General features: G+C 43.6%; 1 protein-coding gene across 2 annotated transcripts in view; it reads left to right on the top strand.

The window, feature by feature from the left end:
- The window catches only part of LOC118387863 (proline-rich protein 36-like), a 46,991-nt gene that overhangs the window by 20,021 nt on the left and 2,393 nt on the right, over positions 1-24,577 (top strand). The window lies entirely within an intron of this gene.

Here is a 24,577-nt window from a genome sequence, read left to right as displayed (position 1 = left end):
GGTTTGTTCACTGAGCCCAGTGAGGGGGATTGGTGAAGGCAGGCATTCCACACTCACACACATTCACTGACACATGAACAAAAATGCAGAAGACTCTTAAAGAGATAGAGGCGCGCGCACACACACACACACATACACGAAAAGTCACAAATACTGCTTAATCACCCCGTGGCTGTTGGAAATGTGAATTGAAATCAGTCAATTAAACAAACAGGATTTCACAGTTTACAGTAAGATGAATAACAGGCGGGTGGAGCACTGGAGGATTACTATGAAATGGAAACCCATGTCTCTTAGTTGTAAATGTCAAAATCATGAGAACAAGGGGGGAGTACGAAAGACAGGAGAGCAGTGGAGGGAGAGAGGAAGAGGAGAGAAGGAGGAAAAGAAAAGAGAGAGACAGAGAAAATGCTGGAAGTTGGCCTGTCAGGTCCCTACTGAAATCTAAGCAAAGTGGAGTGAGAGAGGAAAAGAGAGGGAGGGAGGGAGGGAGGGAGGGAGGGAGGGAGGGAGGGAGGGAGGGAGTGGGAGAGACAGAGTGGGGGAGAGTGAGAGGGGGAGAGAGAGAGAGAGAGAGAGAGAGAGAGAGAAAGAGAGAGAGAGAAAAGGCAAGAGACGCACACAAAAGAGGAAGCCCTGAGACTGGCAGTATAGTGAGATGAGATTAAGTGAGCGAGAAAGGTCTGCCTCTGAGAGAGAGAGAGAGAGTGTAAAAAGAGAGAGTGTAGAGAGAGAGAGAGTGTAGAGAGAAAGAGTTAGAATATGAGATAAGTCATGGAGAGTTTAGACAGGCTTAATATCCTCACCATGTGATCTAGGTAACCCAGGCGGGTCTGGCGTCTCTCTATACTACTTAACGTTACACACAATACTATTGTTTTCTGGTCAAAGGAACACTTGTCACCATATTGTCCTGTCAAGGCCTCTGCTGAGCTCGACGTGGATTTCACAGGCTTTAGTGAGCAGGCAATTCCTTTGCTTTGAAGCTTAGTTGAGCATGGTCTGGCAGTGGATGGAAAGAGGTGTCAAAAAAGAGAGGTGAGAAAGGAGGTAGAGATAAAAGACACGAAAGACTCACAGGTTCTTGTTCTTCTTATTCTGATTGAATATCAAGATATATTTTTTGTACCTTTCAGTGTTTCAGTTCAGTCATCTCAGTGTTTCGGTTGAGTCATCTCAGTGTTTCAGTTCAGTCATCTCAGTGTTTCGGTTGAGTCATCTCAGTGTTTCAGTTCAGTCATCTCAGTGTTTCAGTTGAGTCATCTCAGTGTTTCAGTTCAGTCATCTCAGTGTTTCAGTTCAGTCATCTCAGTGTTTCAGTTCAGTCATCTCAGTGTTTCAGTTCAGTCATCTCAGTGTTTCGGTTGAGTCATCTCAGTGTTTCAGTTCAGTCATCTCAGTGTTTCGGTTGAGTCATCTCAGTGTTTCAGTTCAGTCATCTCAGTGTTTCAGTTGAGTCATCTCAGTGTTTCAGTTCAGTCATCTCAGTGTTTCAGTTCAGTCATCTCAGTGTTTCAGTTCAGTCATCTCAGTGTTTCAGTTCAGTCATCTCAGTGTTTCAGTTCAGTCATCTCAGTGTTTCAGTTCAGTCATCTCAGTGTTTCAGTTCAGTCATCTCAGTGTTTCGGTTGAGTCATCTCAGTGTTTCAGTTCAGTCATCTCAGTGTTTCAGTTCAGTCATCTCAGTGTTTCGGTTCAGTCATCTCAGTGTTTCAGTTCAGTCATCTCAGTGTTTCGGTTGAGTCATCTCAGTGTTTCGGTTGAGTTATAGATCCGTGGAAATAGGTTGATTTGTGTTTGATATTTATTGATTTTGAATGAAAACCTGCTCCATAGCGCTCAGGACCTCAGACTGGGGCAAAGGTTCACCTTACAACAGGTCAACAACCCTAAGCACACAGCCAAGACAACGCGGGAGTGGCTTCAGGACAAGTCTCTGAATGTCCTTGAGTGGCCCAGCCAGAGCCCGGACTTGAACCTGATTGAACATCTCTGGAGAGACCTTAAAATACTTAAAGATTGCTGTACACCAGTGGAAGTCCTCCAACTTGAAGGAGCTGGAACAGTTTTACATTGAAGAATGAGCAAAAATCCCACTGGCTAGATGTGCCAAGCTTATAGAGACATACCCCAAGAGACTTGCAGTTGTAGTTGCTGCAAACGGTGGCTCTACAAAGTACTGACTTTGGGGGGGGGGGGATAGTTATGCTCGCTCAAGTTTTCTGTTTTTTGGTCTTATTTCTTGTTTGCTTCACAATAACAATATTTTGCATCTTCAAAGTGGTAAGCATGTTGTGTAAATCAAATGATACCGCCCCCCAAAAAATATTTTTTAATTGCCAGTTGTAAGGCAACAAAATAGGAAAAATGCCAAGGGGGTTGAATATTTCGCAAGCTACTGTAGCTGACAACGTCTTCACTTTAGCTAATTTTCGTCATTATTACAGGATAATAAACTCCCAACAAGATCATTATTTACGTTTAAGTTAATGACGAGCCAATTACAGAAAATAGCTTACGTTTGCGAGTGTGACAAAATAAACCAGGGCATTCTAAACAGAGAACTTTAGAACTTGGATACTGTCTCGTTGGCTTAATATTATATCATAATTTGACTTTGGTGCAGGTCATGTTCTTCACATTACCGCATCTGGTAAACACACACTATATCAAATAAAATGTATGTTTATTTGTCACATGCACAGGATACAGAAGGTACAGTGAAATGGCTACTTGCATAGTGGAGTCTTTTGTTTTGACATGTAGCTTGGTAAACAATGAACCATAATCCCAACTCATAACATTACTATCCATCATGGATCTGCTGGTAGTTAACCAACTAGGTTCAATTTTAGTTACTAGCTAACATTAGGCTATAACTAGCAATGCAAATGGCTCTGAGATACAAATAATATTACTACTTAGATTGTACACGTAATGTTAGCTAGCGAGCCAGACAGCTAACGGTAGCTATCTAGCTAACACCAACTTTCTGACAAACTTAGAAAAGTACAATATCTGAAAATGGAGCGAGCTAGACTATCGTATACATGGATGGACACTTCTTCCTCTGTCAAGGAATTCCATGGTTGCCGTTGAAGATGTAATCGGGAGACAGGTGTTTTATACAACAGCCTTCCGTGTGTTCTCTTAAAACAATGATGCCGTAAAAGGGGGCAGACGAAGCGGTCTTCTGGTCAGGTTCTGGAGACAGGCACATCGCGCACCGCTCCCGAACATACTACTCGCCAATGTCCAGTCTCTTGACAACAAGGTAGATGAAATCCGAGCAAGGGTAGCATTCCAGAGAGACATAAGAGACTGTAGCATTCTTTGCTTTACGGAAACATGGCTCACTCGTGACACGATATCGGAGTCGGTACAGCCAGCTGGTTTCTTTAGGCATCGCGCCGACAGAAGCAAGCATCTTTCTGGTAAGAAGAAGGGCGGGGGGGTATGCTTTATGATTAACAAGACGTGGTGTGATCATAACAACATACAGGAACTCAAGTCCTTCTGTTCAGCTGACTTAGAATTCCTCACAATCAAATGCCGAATACATTATCTACCGAGATAATTCTCTTCGATTATTATCACAGCCGCATATATTCCCCCCCCAAGCAGACACATTGATGGCCCTGAATGAACTTCATTTGACTCTATGTAAAGCGGAAACCACATATCCCGAGGCTGCATTCATTGTAGCTGGGGATTTTAACAAGGCTCATCTGAAAACAAGACTCCCTAAATTCTATCAGCATATCGATTGCGCAACCAGGACTGGTAAAACCCTGGATCATTGTTATTCTAACTTCCGCGACGCATATAAGCCCCCCCCCCTCCGGCCTCCTTTCGGAAAAGCTGACCACGACTCCATTTTGTTGCTTCCAGCCTACAGACAGAAACTAAAACAGGAAACTCCCGTGCTCAGGTCTGTTCAACGCTGGTCCGACCAATCTGATTCCACGCTTCAAGATTGCTTCGATCACGTGGACTGGGGTATGTTCCGTATTGCGTCAAACAACAACATTGATGAATACGCTGATTCGGTGAGCGAGTTTATTAGCAAGTGCGTCGGTGATGTTGTACCCACAGCAACTATTAAAACATTCCCCAACCAGAAACCGTGGATTGATGGCAGCATTCGCACGAAACTGAAGCGCGAACCACTGCTTTTAATCAGGGCAAGGTGACCGGAAACATGTCCGAATACTATTCCCTCCGCCAGGCAATCAAACATGCTAATCGTCAGTATAGAGACGAAGTAGAGCCGCAATTCAACGGCTAAGACACGAGAGGTATGTGGCAGGGTCAACAGTCAATCACGGATTACAAAAAGAAAACCAGCCCCGTCGCGGACCAGGATGTCTTGCTCCCAGACAGACTAAACAACTTCTTTGCTCGCTTTGAGGACAATACAGAGCCACTGACATGGCCCGCTACCAAAACCTGCAGACTCTCCTTCACTGCAGCCGACGTGAGTAAAACATTTAAACGTGTTAACCCTCGCAAGGCTGCAGGCTCAGACGGCATCCCCAGCTGCGTCCTCAAAGCATGCACAGACCAGCTGGCTGGTCTGTTTACGGACATATTCAATCAATCCTTATCCCAGTCTGCTGTTCCCACATGCTTCAAGAGGGCCACCATTGTTCCTGTTCCCAAGAAAGCTAAGCGAACTGTGCTAAACGGCTACCGCCCCGTAGCACTCACTTCCGTCATCATGAAGTGTTTTGAGAGACTAGTCAAGGACCATATCACCTCCACCCTACCTGATACCCTAGACCCACTCCAATTTGCTTACCGCCCCAATAGGTCCATCTGGACAAGAGGAATATCTATGTGAGAATGCTGTTCATCGACTACAGCTCAGCATTTTACACCATCGTACCCTCCAAACTCGCCATCAAGCTCGAGACCCTGGGTCTCAACCCTGCCCTGTGCAACTGGGTACTGGACATCCTGACGGGCCGCCCCCAGGTGGTTAGGGTAGGTAACAACATCTCCACCCCGCTGATCCTCAAAACTGGGGCCCCACAAGGGTGTGTTCTGAGCCCTCTCCTCAACTCCCTGTTTACCCACGACTGCGTGGCCATGCACGCCTCCAACTCAATCATCAAGTTTGCAGACGACACAACAGTGGTAGGCTTGATTACCAACAACGACGAGACGGCCTACAGGGAGGAGGTGAGGGCCCTCGGAGTGTGGTGTCAGGAAAATAACCTCACACTCAAAGTCAACAAAACAAAGGAGATGATCGTGGACTGATCGTGGACAGGAAACAGCAGAGGGAGCACCCACCTATCCACATCGACGGGACAGTAGTGGAGAGGGTAGTACGTTTTAAGTTCCTCGGCGTACACATCATGGACAAACTGAATTGGTCCACCCACACAGACAGCGTGGTGAAGAAGGCGCAGCAGCGCCTCTTCAACCTCAGGAGGATGAAGAAATTTGGCTTGTCACCAAAAGCACTCACAAACTTTTACAGATGCACAATCGAGAGTATCCTGTCGGGCTGTATCACCGCCTGGTACGGCAACTGCTCCGCCCACAAACGTAAGGCTCTCCAGAGGGTAGTGAGGTCTGCACAACGCATCACCGGGGGCAAACTACCTGCCCTCCAGGACACCTACACCACCCGATGTCACAGGAAGGCCATAAAGATCATCAAGGACAACAACCACCCGAGCCACTGCCTGTTCACCCCGCTATCATCCAGAAGATGAGGTCAGTACAGGTGCATCAAAGCAGGGACCGAGAGACTGAAAAACAGCTTCTATCTCAAGGCCATCAGACTGTTAAACAGCCACCACTAACATTGAGTGGCTGCTGCCAACAATTAACAATTGATGTAAAAAAATGTATAACTTTAAACAATGCCACTTCATATAATGTTTACATACCCTACATTACTCATCTCATATGTATATACTGTACTCTATACCATCTACTGCATCTTGCCATCTTGATGTAATACATGTATCACTAGCCACTTTAAACAATGCCAGTTTTATATGTTTACATACCCTACATTACTCATCTCATATGTATATACTGTACTCGATACCATCTACTGCTTCTTGCCTATGCTGTTCTGTACCATCACTCATTCATATATTTTTATATACATATTCGTATTCATTCCGTTACATTGTGTGTATAAGGTAGTTGTTGTGGAATTGTTAGGTTAGATTACTCGTTGGTTTTAGCTGTATTGTCGGAACTAGAAGCACAAGAATTTCGCTACACTCACATTAACATCTGCTAACCATGGGTATGTGACAAATAACATTCGTTTTGATTTGACCTACACATACTGACCAGCTCATGTTATAGACAGAAGTGTGCTACATGGCAGACCCATCCAAACTCATTTCTCGGCATGCCCAGCCCATCCATTATCTCAGCCAATCATGGCTAGCGGGAAAGTCCCTGTTTTTTTCCGTGTCTAAACCAACTAAATTTAACAATTTCATTTGTATTTACAGATGGAATACAAGTTTGTTATTAAGGCACTTGAAAGTTCACATGTTCCAGAATGCATTTCTGCCCAAAACAACACCTCTACTGTAAAGTAGTGATGCGCGACATATGCCTAGTTTCCTGAAACTCGTCACCTATATGCAGGTGAATACTGTGCACTCCAACCCATCAGGAAAAGATGCCAGACTGACGACATTGTTACTAGTTTTTGGCCACTGGGAATGACTCTTAAGTGTGAGAAATGTTGGTCAATAAGCTTAATAGACAGACATAAACCTTTGTTCTATAGTTTCTTCAGAATATTTCCTGTAAAAGAACCCTTTACTTAAAAATGCTATTTGAAAACTTTAAGCAATGCAAATGTAGACACAATTGCACCAAAAATGTAACATAGTTACAAATTGCATTGCGGCTCGACAAGTAAATGCTACATTTGTTTCCAGTGTATTTCCTCTAAAGTTGGTATCTGTAAAAGTACAGGAACGCCTGTATCTGATATTATTTATCCAGCACCCGTGGCGCATTAACTGCATATTAATATGTGAATATCATTGTGAGGCATGCAGGAGTGTTAATTAGTGAGTAAAGTTTGGAATCTAAAAGTCCTCCCTATTATGCATTTTGCTAATGGCATATTTATGGAACAAAGCTTGAGTTATAGCAGCGAACTCTTGTGCTTCGATCCCTACAGGGTTTACGGGGACATCAGCCTAATCACATCGCTGACCAAACCTCTGTCTCCACCTCACAAGATATTGTTTAATGATGCACCTTTCTTGTGGAAGCCGATGGGGCCCAAGACTAGGATTCGTTTGTTTAATGTTGAGAAAAAATGAAGCCACTCTTTGGAGTGAGTTTCGATTTCCTGTGAGTAGCTCCTAAGAGTCTTAGCTATGGTTTGCGAGGACAATCCTTCATATCGTACTCAGTGAACTGCAGATAAGCGCTATAGAATGGCTGCTGAGGTTTTCTTTCCCCCATCTTGCTTTGCTGGCTGTTATCAGCTCATACACTGTGTGATAGCAATGGCTTTCATTCAGGTTCGTAGATCGTCCTCTGTCTGAGACTCCTTTAGTCCCGTGGGAACCTTTGACCTCGAATACGTTTCCAAAGTTTTGAAGCGCGTCGACGCACCCTTGAAGTGTAGAGTGTCTTGCGACTGCGGAAGAGAATAGCAGTATCGGCTGGGCCTGTGGGACGACGGGGGGGGGACGACGACGGGGGGGGGGTAGAATCACTGGAGTGAGGGTGGACTCGTAATGATCCATCTCATTGGTTTGAGATAAACATCACCTGACAGCGCCTACCAACTCATCGCTCTCCTACACTGCACACACACATCATGACTCAACACACATCATGACTCAGCGCTTTCCGCAGCAGAACTCCACTGATACAACCCTGGGTGACATTACTCGGCTCTCCGGCACTGTACTGTCCTGTCCTCTGACTGATAATGCACCAGAGGAGAGGAGAGCTGGGTGGGGCAGAGAGGAGTAGCGAGACTGCATGTTGGTGGAAGAAGAGGTGGACTCTCCTTGCATCTCAATGTCTCTTTCACTCTCTCTCTCTCACTCCCCTCGCTCTCGCTCTCTTTCTCTGCATCTCTTTTCTCAACTCCTGACTGCCGTGTGCCGCAGTGAAATATTCATCTGCATTAAATATTCATCAACACGTTAAAAGATTTTTAAAAGTAATAATAGAGGTAAAAACCTCTCTCCTCAGGACCCGTCTGGTCGGTGTGTGAAGGATCGGAGCCAGAGGGCTGGACTGAGCTGTCCTTGTGACTGAGCGCTCTACGCTCTCTGCATGTTTAAAAACCTGAGAGGAATGACAGGAATTGATAGACTTTTACTGAATTAAATGAATTTTTAAAAGGACACGACTCACTCAAAGCATCAAGGTCTCGGTTCCTTGCCAGTTCCTGTGCTGTAATTAAAATGCAGTGTGTGAGTGTGTGTGTGCGTGCATGTGAGAGCACTGCTAAGTGTAGAATCTAGTAGAAACAAAGCACCGCATCTCCTTCTGTCACTCAAGAGTATGACCTCCATAATGTGCTTCTGGCTGGCTGCAGAGCACCAGAGACCCAGAGTGCTACTATGGTTCCCGTGTTTTGGGTTCACATCTCTTTGTTGGCATCTCCCTCACTTCCTCTGTGCGGAGCCTGAGTCGGAGCAGGGCTTGGCAACCACATGAAATGTTTCTCTGTCAAGGCGGATTGCCCATAGGATGTGACAGCTGGGTATTGTAGCGGATTGATCCTGAGAAATATGGTCTTTCCTAGACATCAGGGATGGCCACCTCCTTCATTAGGTTGGCTGTGTCACTTTCGCCTCCCGCTTCTCTGCTCTGTGGAATATACATTTCACAACTAAAGAGGGATGAGGGATGATGGGGTGGGGAAGCTCGGTGCATACTCAGAGGGAGGGGAAGGGGAAGAGAGGAGAGGAGAGGGGGAAGGAGAGGAGAGGAAGCGAGAGTAAAAGGAGAGGAGTGGAGTAGAGAAGAGATGAGGGGAAGGGAGGATAGCTGAAGGGAGACTACAGGAGGTGAGAGGAATGGGTACCGTGTGGATGGGTTACTTATTGGTTTGTTTTCCACCTTGATATCGGAATGAATTAGAATCAAATATTTCCCTAGGCCCTGACCAAACAAAAACCTGCTTTACAATACAGCAGCCTAAAACACTATATTCTTCATCCTCTGGTCTCGTAGGTTATGCATTTAACCAACCTCACAGACACTTACTGACCAAGATGAACTTGATGTGTGACTACATCTCTGGGAGGAAGGCTTCTCACCCGGTGCCAACCCTAAAGTCATTCATTAAACATCGACAACAATGACGGTGCCTGAAATGATGGTAAACGGTAGTGAAAGTCGTGGCAGAATAGGAAATCACATTAGGCTTCAACAAATGAAAGAGAGAATGTTTGTGTCTGCGCGCACGCACGCTAGAGGAAGAAAGTCAGGACCAGAAAGGCAGAGAGTAAAGCTCTGACTGATAGACTGGTGGTGGGCATTCTGCGGAACTAGATGTGTAGGCATCAGGTTTTTCTAAAAAAGGGATTTGTCAGATTCTTCACACTGACCTTTCGCTAACTACCCTGTCAGGGATTTCCGACCCAGCGTGTCTGAGTTAGCAGCCTGTGGATGAAGCTGCTAATGGAGTAGATGGTGTGCGTATGTATGCGTGCATGTGTGTGCGCAACCATGTGTGTGTGTGTGTGTGTTTGCGGGCGTGCACACGCGCGTGTGTGTTTGTGTGCGTGTGCGTGTGCGTGTGCGTGTGCGTGTGTGTGTGTGTGTGTGTGTGTGTGTGTGTGTGTGTGTGTGTGTGTGTGTGTGTGTGTGTGTGTGTGTGTGTGTGTGTGTGTGTGTGCGTGCGTGTGCGTGTGTGCAAAGGGCAGAGTCGGCTGTGCGCTGTGCTCCTAATGTAATCCATCTTTCTTTCGGAGGCATCCAGGCCATGAAGCAACAGGCAGCTCACAAGGAAGAGGTGAGAAAACACTGTAGGTTCACTTCCCATTCAGATGAATAACACAGGGATATAATGCTCAGCCAGCATGATCTGACTCTTCACACACCAAGATACGCAACGCATTATAATTGAGTTACAGCATCTACAGACACCTTCAATTGAACTTAATGGCATACAATAACGCACACTGTGACATATTATAATGGCACATGTTGATATTGCATTAAACCAAGGATCCATAATCACATTAATATAATGGTGTATTTCATTGTAAAATTGCATTGTTGTACAGTATGTGTATGTATGTGAGTGCATGCGTTTATTTCTGAAAGTGGTTATGCTCCTTTGTGTGTGTGTGTGTTATTTGTGTGGGTGTGGGTATGTGAGTGTGGGTGGTGAAAGTCTGTTCACTGAGGGTGAGAGAGAGAGGGAGAGAGAGTGAGTGAGATATAGAGCCCTTCCCAGCTAGCACATTTGGTTCCTTGGAAGTTGTGGGAATGTAGGTTTTTGTTTTTCCCAAAAATACTTTTAATAACACCACTAGCTTAGCTGGGGTTAACTGGTTTTGAACTCCAAGCACAGATAGGACACATGGAAATTAATTTACTTAGGCATTAATCATGCATTAATTCTGGCATGGCGTCAGTGAAATCAAATCTATAAACTTCTGTTCACTATCCATGAAATTAGGTAAGGTTCTCAGAACGTTGTGTGCTAGTTGGGTTGTTTATGCTGTCTTTGGCAATAATCACAGACACTGCTCATGCCAATAGTGAGGTAAGGTTCTCAGAACGTTTTGTGCTAGCTGGGTTGTTTATGCTGTCTTTGGCAATAATCACAGACACTGCTCATGCCAATAGTGAGGTAAGGTTCTCAGAACGTTGTGTGCTAGTTGGGTTGTTTATGCTGTCTTTGGCAATAATCACAGATACTGCTCATGCCAATAGTGAGGTATGGTTCTCAGAACGTTGTTTGCTAGCTGGGTTGTTTATGCTGTCTTTGGCAATAATCACAGATACTGCTCATGCCAATAGTGAGGCCAGATGGTATCCATCCTTGTCATGCATGCCATCATGTCTTTGAAACAGTGAAGCGAGGGGAAAATCAAGAGTGGCATCCAGAACAGGGATAAACTGCATAATGTGGCTCTGTCATATAAATACTAAATCACACTCATATTACACCCACAACTAATTTAGCCTAGCTAAACCGCTTACATTAGCACAATCCCCAATCTGCTGCCTCTATAGGAAATAACTCCTATCTTAATATAACAGGATGAATAGGCTATTTGGATGCAATATGAGAAACATGTGGGTCTACTAGTCGAATAAAGTCAAATAAATCATGTAAGCTCAATACAGATTTATTCCCTTCTAATTTACATACATGTCTGGAAATGTTACCAAGACTTTCGGTGAACAATTCAATAACTAAAAATAGATTTTGTGTGCTTGCTTTCAGCCATCTAAAAGTCTTTTTATGGTGGTGAGAGTCTGGGAGAGGTAGTCTAAATAAGTCTAAATATAGTAAGAATAGGTCTGATTGCTTTCGGTAAATGATTCAAGTGTGATTTCTTTTCACTCTTCCTTTTACAAATCAATATTGCCCCTTTTGGACTGTAGCCTACCTAGTTCTCAGCATTCATTCCTCCCTTCCATCCCTTCGACAAAGCACCGTTTTAAAAACACTGTGGTCACATTGATGTGCCCCTCAGCCGTCCGCTGTCAGTCGCCCAAGGATGTCAAATGTTGAGGAGCATTAAGTGTGTTCCTGCTCATTCCTCTCAACCTGTTCCCCATTTTCTGCATCTCTGCACACCGCTCAACTCCTCCTCCCCCCTTCCTCAACCCTATGTCTGCCTCTTCCCTTGGGATCATCTTAACCTTCACACTCCGAAAATGTAAAAAGGCTAAAAATAAAAAAACGAACAAAAAAAGGAAGCTCCACATGGTAGCTAAGAGTGTGTTCATGTGTGAGTGAATAGGAGAGACAGAAGGAGAGATCCTAAGTGATATTTACCTCTCTCTCTCTTACCCATTCCTCCATACCACCAGTGAAGTGTCTGTCACACCTCTCCCCCTGAAATATCCTCTCTGTATCCATCCACCCATTCATCCATCCATCAGCCTCTTCCGCTCCAGAAGCTATCAGTCAATAGCTCAGTAGCGCAGCAGTTAGTCTCAGACATACACAAGGGCATCTTGCATCTATTCCACCGCATGTGTGTGCTTTAGTATGTTAGGAGAATCCCCCCCCCCCCTTGTCTTAGTTCTACTTACTAAATGTGCAGTTTGAAAGGTCATATCTAATGCCACTGTTGTCCAGCAGCACTTGATAACATACTGTTGGAGAGTCTAAACAAAAAGGATAACAACCTACAAAAATTGCAACCCTGCGGATGCAGTCTCCTTTAGTAAAAAAAAAATAAGAAAAACAACAAAACAAGACAGACGGAAAGAGAGAGCGCGGGATGGAGGAGGAGAAGGAGATAGGCCAGGAGAGTTGGAGAGGGGGCGGGGGGGAACAGAGGGACAGAGGGAGGGACAGAGGGAGGGACAGAGGGAGGGACAGAGGGAGGGACAGAGGGAGAGACAGAGGGAGAGACAGAGGGAGGGACAGAGGGAGGGACAGAGGGAGAGACAGAGGGAGGGACAGAGGGAGAGACAGAGAGAGAGACAGAGAGAGAGACAGAGGGAGGGACAGAGGGAGGGACAGAGGGAGAGACAGAGGGAGAGACAGAGGGAGAGACAGAGGGAGAGACAGAGGGAGGGACAGAGGGAGGGACAGAGGGAGAGACAGAGGGAGGGACAGAGGGAGAGACAGAGGGAGGGACAGAGGGAGGGACAGAGGGAGGGACAGAGGGAGAGACAGAGGGAGAGACAGAGGGAGAGACAGAGGGAGGGACAGAGGGAGGGACAGAGGGAGGGACAGAGGGAGAGACAGAGGGAGAGACAGAGGGAGAGACAGAGGGAGGGACAGAGGGAGGGACAGAGGGAGAGACAGAGGGAGAGACAGAGGGAGAGACAGAGGGAGGGACAGAGGGAGAGACAGAGGGAGGGACAGAGGGAGAGTTGAAGCCCCTGAACCACTAACACAATGGTTTTCTGAATAGATTGACTGTTCGGTTTAGTTTCTCACGAAAATAAAATTACATTTTCTTTTAGCATATTAAGTTCGGGTTTCTTGGAGAGAACTACAAAGATACAGTATCTTGTTGTTGGTAAATGTGTAAGAAATTCTCCTCTCACTTGTATGGCAAATGCCGTAATAAGACAATAAGAGATGGCCTTCCCCTGCTGTACTGTAACTGCTAGCTACTCCTAAATATAAATATAATATCAAATGTATGCCTTGAGACATGGGGAATCTCCCACCGAGTCAAACAATTGCCTACGCGATGCCCCCTATCACCAAGCACAGATGGTGAGTATAACACTTTATGTCCTCTGTCATTTTACCATCTTTAATTTCATCTCCAATATATATACAGTACATTCAGAAAGTATTTCACACCCCTTGACTTTTTCCACATTTTGTTGTGTTACTAGAACTTAAAATTGATTCGATTTAGTTTTTTTTTTGTAAACACTGGCCTACATACAATGTCAAAGTGGATTTATGTTTTGTCAAAATGTTTACAAATTCATCAAAAATGAAAAGCTGAAATGTCTTGTGTCAATAAGTATTCAACCCCGTTGTTATGGCAAAATAAGTTCAGGACAAAATAAATTGCTTAACAAGTCACATAAAAAGTTTAATGGACTTACTCTGTGTGCAATAATAGTGTTCAAATTATTTTTTTATGACTGCCTCATCTCTGTACCCCACACATACAACTATCAGTAAGCTCCCCGAGGCGAGCAGTGAATTTCAGACACAGATTCAAACACAAAGACCAGTGAGGTTTTCCAATGTCTCGCAAAGAATTCTGTTTCCGGAGAGGGAGGACACCGCTCAGGGATTTTTCACCATGAGTCAGATGGGGACATTAAAACAGTTACAGAGTTTAATGGCTGTGACAGGAGAAAACAGAGGCTGGATCAACAACATTGTAGTTACACCACATAACTTACCTAATTGACAGTAAAAAGAAGGAAGCCTGTACGGAATACAAATATTACAAAACATACATCCTGTTCGCAACAAGGCACTAAAATAATACTGCAAAAAAATGTGGCAAAGCAATTCACTTTTTGTCCTGATTATAAAGTGTGATGTTTGGGGCAAATCCAATACATTACTGAGTACCACTATCCATATTGTCAAGCAGTGGTGGTTGCATCATGTTATGGGTATGCTTGTAATCGTTAAGGACTAGAGAGTTTTTCAGGATAAAACAAATGTACAGAATGGAGCTAAGCACAGGCAAAATCCTAGAGGAAAACCTGGGTCAGTCTGCTTTCCGCCAGAGACTTGGAGATAAGTTCACCTAAAACACAAGGCCAAATCTACAGTGGGGTTGCTTCCAAGAAAACAGTGAATATTCTTGAATGGCTGAGTTACAGTTTTTACTTAAATCTGCTTGAAAATCTATGGCAAGACCTGAAAATGGTTGTCCAGCAATGATCAACAAACAATTTGACAAAGCTTGAAGAATTTATAAAAGAGTAATGGGCAAATGTTGCACAATCCAAGACTTACCCAGGAAAACTCACAGCTGTAATCGCTGCCAAAGGTTCTTCTACAAAGTATTGACTCAGGGGTGTGAACACTTGTGTAAATGAGATATGTCTGTGTTTATTCTTCAATAAATGTGCAAACATTTCAAAAAACATGTTTTCACTTTGTCATTATGGGGTATTGTGTTTTTTGAATTTGGAATAAGTCAAGGGGTATGAATACTTTCTGAAGGCACACTGTAAAATACAGGCAAACACCGAAATAAACGATCTGTGATTATAAAGGGGAAATGCTGATGCCATTTTGCTATCCAATCCACCAGAGCCCATTTTCTTAGGACAAACTCATGTTTCATCCCAGACGATCTGACATTCACCTTGGTTGTCCCTTAATATAGTTGTGTTATTGTGTTTACAGCATACCGTAAGACCTTGGGGTTAGGACAACTAGTGCGCTTGTGACCAGAAAGTTGCTGATCCAAGTCCCTGGTGGGATACGCTGTTGTGGTGCCCTTGAGCAAGGTCACTACTCGTCACCTTATTTGTTTTGTTTCAACATACAGTACTACCCAGCTGTGGAAACAAGCAAAAGCGAGGTCAGGCCACTCAGTAGGATTGGATTGGTTTGCTGCTAAAACCTTTTCAGTATTGAGGAACATTCCCATTTGGGGGGGGTTGTCTCTTTGAGCCCATCTCTAGTCCCTATTGGTCTCTCCGGCTGTGGCTGTATTCACCTCAAATCCCCCTTCAAGAGAATCAAGAAAAATTCAGAAAACCGTCAAATGTTGTCTTACAGTATATTCAAAAACTTTTTTACATAACGATATCTTCCGAAATTCTCAAAAAGATCCAATTAAAGATGAAATGCATACGCTGTATAGATGCATATCAGTGATACAATCCCATGTAAAGAATCCCATACCAATAATTTTCTCTAAGATCTCACTATCAGAATCTAGACTCACTCTGCAGTGAAGTATAATTTGCAACACAACCATTATTACTGAATTGTATGTACCCACACAGCTTTTCCGTAACCCTCAAGCTACCAACATATTATACATACAGAGATTACCAACTGGGGTCATTTTGACCCCAAGAAGAAACTATTGGAAAAAGCAACAATCATAGCAAAATATCATCTTATTTCTTATCGAAACATCATTATACATGTAATGAATGTGGAGACACAAGAAGAGGTTGTGCGGGAGTATTTTGGGTTGGTAAACCAGAGTTTACCAAGGGCTTGCAAACTACCATGGATTACAAAGGGAAACCCAGCCGCGAGCTGTCCAGTGATGCAAGCCCAGACAAGTTAAATACCTTCTATGCGTGCTTCGAGACTAGCAACACTGAACTATGCATGAGGGCACCAGCTGTTCCGGACGACTGTGTGATCACGCTCTCCGTAGCCAATAAAACCTTTAAACAGGTTAGCATTCACAAGGCTGCAGGGCCAGATGGATTACTATGATGTGTACTCAGAGCATGCGCTGACCAGCTGGCAAGTGTCTTCACTGACATTCTCAACCTCTCCCTGACCCAGTCTGTAATACCTACATGTTTTATGCAGACCACCATAGTCCCTGTTCCCAAGGTAACCTGCCAAAATGATTGGTCGCCCTGCAGCACTCACAGCCGTAATTATGAATTGCTTTGAAAGGCTGGTCATAACACACAACACCATCATCGCAGACACCCTGGATCCACTACAATTCCGATTCCGCCCCAACAGATCCACAGATGACGCAATTTCAATTGCACTTCACACTGCCCTCTCCCACTTAGACAAGAGGGGAAATAACTATGTGAGAATGCTGTTCATAAATGTCAGTTCAGCGTTCAACACCAGAGTCCCCTCCAAGCTTATCACCAAGCTCGGGTACTCCCTCTGCAACTGGATCCTGGACTTCCTGACGGGCCACCCCAGGTGGTGACGGTTGACAACAACATCTCCTCTACACTGACTCTCAACACGGGGGCCCCTAAGGGGTGCGTGCTTAGTCCCCTCCTGTACTCCCTGTTCACCATAACTGTGTGGCCACGCACGACTCCAACACCATCATCAAGTTTGCTGCTGACATGATGGTGGAAGGCCTGATCACTGAAGTGATGAGACAGCCTATAGGGAGGAGGTCAGAGACTTGGCAGTGTGGTGCAAGGACAACAACCTCTCCCTCAATGTCAGTAAGACCAAGGAGCTGATTGTGGACTACAGGAGAATGAGGAAAGAACACGCCTCCATCCACATCGACGGAGCTGTAGTGGAGCGGGTCGAGAGCTTCAAGTTCCTTGGCATCCACATCACTAAGGACTTAACATGTTCCATATACACAGTCGTGAAGAGGGCACAACAGCGCCTGAAAAGATTTGGCATGGGCTCTCGGATCCTCAAAAAGTTCTACAGCTGTGCCATCGAGAGCATCTTGACTGGCTGCTTCAGCACTTTGTATGGTAAATGCACCACCTTCAACCGCAAAGCGCTACAGAGGGTGGTGCGGACGGCCCAGTACATCACTGGGGCCAAGCTCCCTGCCATCCAGGACCTCTATATCAGGTGAAGCAAACGTTACCAGAGCATCAGTTCTTGGACTAACAGGGGTGAGGAGGGGGTGCGAGGGGATTGCTGTGGATTTATTTAAGATACTCTTTGAAGAGGTAGGGTTTCAGGTGTTTTCAGACAATGGGCAGGGACTCTGCTGTCCTAGCTTCAGGGGGAAGCTGATTCCACCATTGGGGTGCCAGGACAGAGAAGAGCTTGGACTGGGCAGGGCTGGACCTGACCTCCTGTCGACATCCAAGCTGAGATAACTGCCAGGCAGGAGAAAAGTAGTTGAGTGTCATCTGCATTGCAATGATAAGTGAGACCATGTGAGGATGTGATAGACCATTGTAGTTCTAGTGAGGAGCAATGCATTTTGAAGACATCATGAATTAATCAAACAGGCCTGGTTGCCGGGTTGCCGCTCACACAGAGACAGAACCGACAGGGACACATGTATAACATAATGCGACCAGTAAAACAAATCACACTGTTTGCACAACCTATGGTAGCCTGACACCACTATCACACCAGGGGAAAGGGGGTGCCAAGTCAGTTGCACAATTGAATTCATTCAACCAAACTGTATCTTCCGCATTTAACTCAACCCCTCTGAATCAGAGAGGTGAGGGGGGCTTGCTCCTGTTTCTAGTTCCTGTTTTCTAGTTCTCCCAGTTTTGACCATTCCGCCTGCCCTGACCCTGCCTGCCGTTCTGTGTCACACCACACTGGATTTTTGACCTCTGCCTGCCCTGACCCTGAGACTGCCTGCCATTCTGTACCTCGAATTTGGGTCTTCTCTAAAACGTGACACAACTATTTCATTTCCAAAATGAAATGAACATACCAGCAATTACTTCCCATTGCAAATATATTTTATCACATTCATCACACCAGTGATCTAAAGTTTAAATTCAACAACGTTACACAGTCATTATTTTCAAAGACCATTGTAAGTATTTCGCCTATTTATTGCCTACCTCCCTACTCTTCTACATTTGCACACACTGTACATAGATTTTTCTTTCTTTTTTTCTAATGTATTATTGACCGTACGACGTTTGTTTATGTGTAACTCTGTGTTGTTGTTTTTGTCGCACTGCTTTGCTTTATCTTGACCAGGTCACAGTTGTAAATGAGAATTTGTTCTCAACTGGCCTACCTGGTTAAATAAAGGTGAAAAAAAAACAAAGAAAGAATTAGCTTACAAGCAAGCTACAACAAAAAAAAACAGTGCCACTCACCAAACGGCGATAATTTGTTTGAAAGAAGTTTGAAAGTTAATCTTAAAAAGGGTGATATTTAAAAAATGATCAACAACATCCATGTTGAAGTTAATAACAGCTGCGGAAGCCAGCGTCACCATTGTCACACTACTACAACACAAGCTAGCTAACCTTACAAGCGTTAGCGTGGGAAAAGTACTGCTTGCACCACTGATTATTTGCTCGTGCTCTCACACGTGACTTCTTTTGAATGGTTCCATCCATTGCAAGTCAAAATGTGATTGGTTCATTCCACTGTCACTGCACAATTCTGGTTTAATATAATTAAATGGTAAAGGCCTTCTTTCCAGCTTCTGGAGGGCTAGCCAATGGCTGAGCTAGCTAGGTTTTTCTATCCAGAGACCACAAGAGAAAGAAAACAATTATTAGACATTAACCTTTCTCTTTCCAACACAAACTTAAGAGATTAAATCGAAATATCATTCAAATGATTGTAAAGATGAAATAGAAATGTGAACTAAATGTTATTTAGAAAATATATATTTTTATATACAGTTGAAGTTTACATACACTTAGGTTGGAGGTATTAAAACCCTTTTTTCAACCACTCCACAAATTAACAAACTATAGTTGTGGAAAGTTTGTGCATGATACAAGTCATTTTTCCAACAATTGTTTACAGACACATTATTTCACTGTATCACAATTCCAGTGGGTCAGAAGATAACATACACTAAGTTGACTGTGCCTTTAAACAGCTTGGAAAATTCAAAAAAATAATGTAATGGCTTTAGAAGCTTCTGATTGGCTAATTACATTTACATTTTACATTTAAGTCATTTAGCAGACGCTCTTATCCAGAGCGACTTACAAATTGGTGCATTCACCTTATGACATCCAGTGGAACAGCCACTTTACAATAGTGCATCTAAATCTTTTAAGGGGGGTTACTTTATCCTATCCTAGGTATTCCTTAAAGAGGTGGGGTTTCAGGTGTCTCCGGAAGGTGGTGATTGACTCCGCTGTCCTGGCGTCGTGAGGGAGTGTGTTCCACCATTGGGGAGCCAGAGCAGCGAACAGTTTTGACTGGGCTGAGCGGGAACTGTACTTCCTCAGTGGTAGGGAGGCGAGCAGGCCAGAGGTGGATGAACGCAGTGCCCTTGTTTGGGTGTAGGGACTGATCAGAGCCTGGAGGTACTGAGGTGCCGTTCCCCTCACAGCTCCGTAGGCAAGCACCATGGTCTTGTAGCGGATGCGAGCTTCAACTGGAAGCCAGTGGAGAGAGCGGAGGAGCGGGGTGACGTGAGAGAACTTGGGAAGGTTGAACACCAGACGGGCTGCTGACATCATTTGTGTCAATTGGAGGTTTATCTGTGGATGTATTTCAAGGCCTACCGTTAAACTCAGTGCCTCTTTGCTTGACATCATGGGAAAATCAAAAGAAATCAGCCAAGACCTCCACAAGTCTGGTTCATCCTTGGGAACAATTTCCAAACCCCTGAAGATACCACGTTCATCTGTACAAACAATATTACGCAATTATAAACTCCATGGGACCACGCAGCCATTATACCGCTCAGGAAGGAGACGCGTTCTGTCACCTAGAGATGAACGTACTTTGTTGCAAAAAGTGCAAATCAATCCCAGAACAACAGCAAAGGACCTTGTGAAGATGCTGGAGGAAACAGATACGAAAGTATCTATATCCACAGTAAAACAAGTCCTATATCGACAACCTGAAAGGCCGCTCAGCAAGGTAGAAGCCACTGCTCCAAAACCGCCGGTTTGCAACTGTACATAGGGACAAAGATCGTACTTTTTGGAGAAATGTCCCATACTTTCAAGAATCTACAATCTAAAATATATGTTACTATTTTTTGGTTACTACATTATTCCATATTTTTGATGAAGAAAAACCCTTGAATGAACCTTTGACTGGTACTGTATGTATAATTTATAAATCAAAAAATGGATGTAGCAATGACAGATTGTCCCTTTAAGTATATCAAAGTGTGCGAGTTTGAGCATGTGTCCATTAGGCCTATGCATTTTTTTTATGATTTAGATTGAGCAATAAAATCCTCACTTTTATTCCATAGGCTTTTATCTGCACTATGCAACTGTTGCAAGAGCACATTTTTCACTGGCTGTCCACTGGTTTCAAAAACAATGATCGATAGGCAGTTTAAACTTCTTGAATGCAACCATTATTGGGTTCAAATACACATTTAGACTTGTGAACAGCCATCCACAACAAACACAACCCTTAAGGCGCAAATAGCTAAATGAGAGGGCAGCAGTGTGATTCACATAAATGCGCTATGTAGATATCAATAATAAGTGATATGCGTATCGCCGTAGATTACACCACTACTGTCATCCTTACCTCCAAGCGTTTATTTAAATTGGATAATCTTTGGATGCCGACAGCAGTCGCACAATTGGAAGACATAGCTTGGACTGCAGCCTACAAAAGCCTATTCCTGCTCTTTTCCCGCGATCCATCAAACACATTTGGTGTGTGTCATATTGGTCTCTAACTTCTGGTCAGACTCGCTCAGGTCGAACAAACTTAAACTTGCGCCTTTTCTCAATGCTGATTTGAATGTAATTGAGAAAACAGAAGTGTCAACGTTTTTTTTTTTTGCAAACGTTCTTTCAGAATTTAAAAGTAATCGTCGAATGAATCTAGTTTTTCAAAAGTATCGGTGATCTGATTACAATATTTTTGCTGGTAACGTAACAGATAAAAGTGACCGTTTTTTAAAATAATTTACATGTAACGGATTACATGTCATCCTTTACTCCCCAAACCTGCCCATATAGATCAGTGGCGGTCAGTGCCATTTAAAATGTGGGACGCCGTTTTGTTTTTTTATGAGCATGGCCTTGCTATTTCTATTACAGCATATTGGATGACTGTCATTCACATTCCATTCACCCAGCTCAATGCACCATCGATAGGTTTAGGATACTACATGAAACTCTAATTTTCCCTGTACCCATCATGAGGTTGCTACAACCTAATCTATGAATGAAAGTTTACAACGTAGGTGCACAGGTCAAAAGAAACATTTGAGTAATCAAGGGGACAGACAGTGACACATTCAATACCGCCTTGCACACTCTTGCCTGCATCTACCTGATCTAGGGTCTAATCTTTAGTCCAACAGTTGCAAACAAGCGTTTCTTTTAGACAAATTCAGGTATGTAAATCCCTGTTTTGTTCCGTTTGCTTCCGTTTAAGAAACATTTTTCAACAGGGTTTCCACCATTTTAATGTAGTCAACTGGATGGGACTTCCAAATTCATTGGCTGATCCCTCCTGGTGACCCGGTTAGAGTCATGTCCCACTGGGTCATCAAGAGGGATCAGCCAATCGTGAAGAAGAAAACAGATGACTTCTTATTGGAGATAGCCTCAATGGTTCTGCCCATGCTATCACAGGCACTTTAATGGCACAGGTACAAAGATGAGTCCTCTAGCTATCTCTATGGGAAAACGCTGTCATATCCAGGATGGAATGTCATGCACTCCAATCCTCCTGCCACCTGAATGCACCTGTCCATAACCTGTAATACATTACAGAAATGGAAGGGACTTCCTCGCCCACTGAAGAGAGAGCCTCACCCAAAGAGTTGTGCATGTCAGTGTGTGGTTAGACAGACAAATCCTTAGATTTGTCCAAATGGACAAATAGTTCTGGTTAGACACCTGAAGTTGTACTTCTACACACAACTTATTATTATTTATTAGCTAAGTCTAGGCTGCATAAGCACATCAATATGATATTTACAGCGTAACATTTGTGTCATTGTAATCTCAACACACTCATTGATTGTTCGTTGTTAAATGTATCTACACTCAAGCTAGGCGATATTTGTGCAATGTCCACATGTAGCCTACACCTGTTGTAGAGATATTAGTAGTTCTGGGATTTGTCCCCTGGGAAAAATCTAACAGCGGACATAAGGAGAGATGAGACAAACCTAGCCAGTTATAGAATATTGTGTTGTAGCACAGCTGAGCTGAGTCAAGACCGGCATTCAAGACAACTCTTGTTTGCCTTCAGTCAAGACCAAATCAGGAAGTGCAGTCGCCCTTTAATATTATGACCAGAGAAACCTGGTTTTGCCTTAGAAATACTTTTCAGAGAATATGTGTTGATTCGGAGTGTATTGCAGGTCAATCAATTATTTATTACAATTGGCAGACTTTATATACCATCAGTAGATTTTTATGTGCACAGAAATAAGGTAATTTAGTTTTTTTTTTTTTTACAAAGTCATAAGATACTGTACGTGGTATAGAAAAGTACAATCTTAGGTGAGTACATGGGGCGCTATATACAGTGGCTTGCGGAAGTATTCACCCCCTAGGCATTTTTTTTCTAGTTTGTTACCTTACAACCTGGAATTAAAAATGATTTGTTGTATCATTTGATTTACACAACATGCCTACCACTTTGGAGATGCAAAATAGGTTTTATTGTGAAACAAACAAGAAATAAGACCAAAAAAATGAAACCTTGAGCGTGAATAGCTATTCCACCTTTTGCAGCAATTACAGCTGCATGTCTCTTGGGGTATGTCTTTATAAGCTTGGCACATCTAGCCATTGGGATTTTTGCCCATTCTTCAAGGCAAAACTGCTCCAGCTCCTTCAAGTTGGATGGGTTCCGCTGGTGTACAGCAATCTTTAAGTCATACCAGAATCTCAATTGGATTGAGGTCTGGGCTTAAACAAGACCATTCCAATACATTTCAATGTTTCCCTTTAAACCCCTCGAGTATTGCTTTAGCAGTATGCTTAGGGTCATTGTCCTGCTGGAAGGTGAACCTCCTCCCCAGTCTCAAATCTCTTGAAGACTGAAACAGGTTTCCCTCAAGAATTTACCTGTATGTTGCCATATCCATCATTCCTTCAATTCTGACCAGTTTCCCAGTCCCTGCTGATGAAAAACATCCCCACAGCATGATGCTGCCACCACCATGCTTCACTGTGGAGATGATCTTCTCAGGGTGATGAGAGGTGTTGGGTTTGCGCCAGACATAACATTTCCCTTGATGGGCCAAAAAGCTCAATTTTAGTCTCATCTGACCAGAGTACCTTCTTCCATATGCTTGAGGAGTCTCCCACATGCCTTTTGGCGAACACCAAACGTGTTGGCTCATTTTTTTCTTAAGCAATGTGTTTTTTTCTGACAAACTCTTACATAAAGCCCAGTTCTGTGGAGTGTACGGCTTAAAGTGGTCCTATGGACAGATACTCCAATCTCCGGCTCCTTCAGGGTCATCTTTGGTCTCTTTTTTGCCTCTCTGATTAATGCCCTCCTTGCCTGGTCCATGGGTTTTGGTGGGCGGCCCTCTCTTGGCAGGTTTGTTGTGGTGCCATATTCTTTCCATTTTTTAAATAATTGATTTAATGGTGCTCCGTGGGATGTTCAAAGTTTCAGATTTTTTTTTAAATAATCCAACCCTGATGTGTACTTCTCCACAACTTTGTCCCTGACCTGTTTGGAGAGCTCCTTGGTCTTCATGGTGCTGCTTGCTTGGTGGTGCCCCTTGCTTAGTGGTGTTGCAGACTCTGGGGCCTTTCAGAACAGGTGTATGTATACTGAGATCATGTGATAGATCATGATCATGTGACACTTAAATAAAGTCCTGTGTGCAATGTAACTAATTATGTGACTTCTGGAGGTAATTGGTTGCACCAGATCTTATTTAGGGGCTTCATAGCAGAGGGGGTGAATACATATGCATGCACCACTTTTCCGTTGTACTTTTTTAAAACAAATTTTGAAACAAATAATTTTTTTCATTTCACCTCACCAGTTTGGACTATTTTGTGTATGCCCATTACATGAAATCCAAATAAAACCCCATTTAAATTACAGGTTGTAATACAATAGGCAAAATGCCAAGGGGGATGAATACTTTTGCAAGGCACTGTATCTCTGCAGATGAGCTGTCTATCTGATCACAATCACTGATACTGGTCCCCCTCCACCTTCTGGCTGTATATGGATAACTTGTCATTATGTTTACCATAAAAAAACATAAATTACTATCATATTTTTTTGGAATCTATCAAATTACTATAGGCCGAAATAGGTGTTTTTGGCTGCGGTCAAAATGACCCAAAAGGACTCACTAAACTAAGTCCACACAAAACAATAATTTAGATTTGTTAAGAACAAGTTGATTGACAGTCATGAAAAAAA

Source organism: Oncorhynchus keta, chromosome 9 (assembly GCF_023373465.1).
Source record: "Oncorhynchus keta strain PuntledgeMale-10-30-2019 chromosome 9, Oket_V2, whole genome shotgun sequence".
Classification (NCBI taxonomy): Eukaryota; Metazoa; Chordata; class Actinopteri; order Salmoniformes; family Salmonidae; genus Oncorhynchus; species Oncorhynchus keta.
The sequence above is the reverse complement of the archived record's forward strand: the minus strand, read 5'-3'. Positions and strand labels throughout refer to the sequence as shown.